This window comes from Schistocerca cancellata, chromosome 1, assembly GCF_023864275.1.
Source record: "Schistocerca cancellata isolate TAMUIC-IGC-003103 chromosome 1, iqSchCanc2.1, whole genome shotgun sequence".
NCBI classification, from domain to species: Eukaryota; Metazoa; Arthropoda; class Insecta; order Orthoptera; family Acrididae; genus Schistocerca; species Schistocerca cancellata.
Window position 1 is genome coordinate 1,198,223,967 of NC_064626.1, and position 1,046 is coordinate 1,198,225,012.

General features: G+C 45.9%; 1 pseudogene; it reads right to left on the reverse strand.

The window, feature by feature from the left end:
- Positions 1-258: 258 nt before the first annotated feature.
- Positions 259-376, reverse strand: LOC126105352 (5S ribosomal RNA; annotated as a pseudogene).
- Positions 377-1,046: the final 670 nt, after the last annotated feature.

Sequence of the window (1,046 nt, forward strand, 5' to 3'; positions counted from 1 at the left end):
TCCAAAGATGAAAATGACAAGCATAATAAAAAAAATTAACTGATTAAGAAAAAAAAGCAGTCCGTCTTCAGGCCACGAGTGGCCTACGGGGACCATCCAACCGCCGTGTCATCCTCAGTTGAGGATGAGGATAGGAGGGTCGTGTGGTCAGCACACCGCTCTCCCGGTCGTTGTGATGGTTTTCTTTGACCGGAGCCGCTGCTGTTCGGTCGAGTAGCTCCTCAATTGGCACCACGAGGCTGAGTGCACCCCGAAAAATGGCAACAGCACTTGGCAGCCCGGATGGTTACCCATCCAAATGCCGCCCACGCCCGACAGCGCTTAACTTCGGTGATCTGACGGGAACCGGTGTATCCACTGCGGCAGGGCCGTTGCGCAACTGATTAACAAAGCGAGAGAAAAATTTTCACAATGAGAGTTCTACAAAGACAGTTCGTCCGTGTCGGTGGCTCTAAAATATTTGTATCGAAGGTTAATTTATAAGATAGAACGCATTAGACACCAAGGGGAAGAAAACTGTCCAAATTACTGTCACTTGCAAAATAATTAATGTTCACATTTTTGTTCTCCTTTTCCAATTCTTATGATGATTAATCTCTATAAAATTTAAGTACTATTTTCACACTGATAACTGAAATATTAGCGTACGGCTGTAGCTATTTTACCACATCAAGTGAGTCCAAAAAGTTTCGAGACTGGATTAATAGAATATGGAGAAAAGTCAGTACGTTGCGTTTAATGGCACATGTGTCCTAAGTAGTCTCCCACCGTTTGAATACAACGCACGGAAAGGTCAGGCAGCCCAGTGAAATTACCAGAAAAGACAGCGTTGTTCAAATGGTTCTAATGGTTCTGAGCACTATGGGACTTAACATCTGAGGTCATCAGTCCCATAGAACTTAGAACTACTTAAACCAAACTAACCTAAGGACATCACACCCATCCATGCCTTAGGCAGGATTCGAACCTGCGACCGTAGCAGTTGCGCGGTTCCGAACTGAAGCGCCTAGAACCGCTCAGTCACAGCGGCCGGCGCAGCGTTGTTC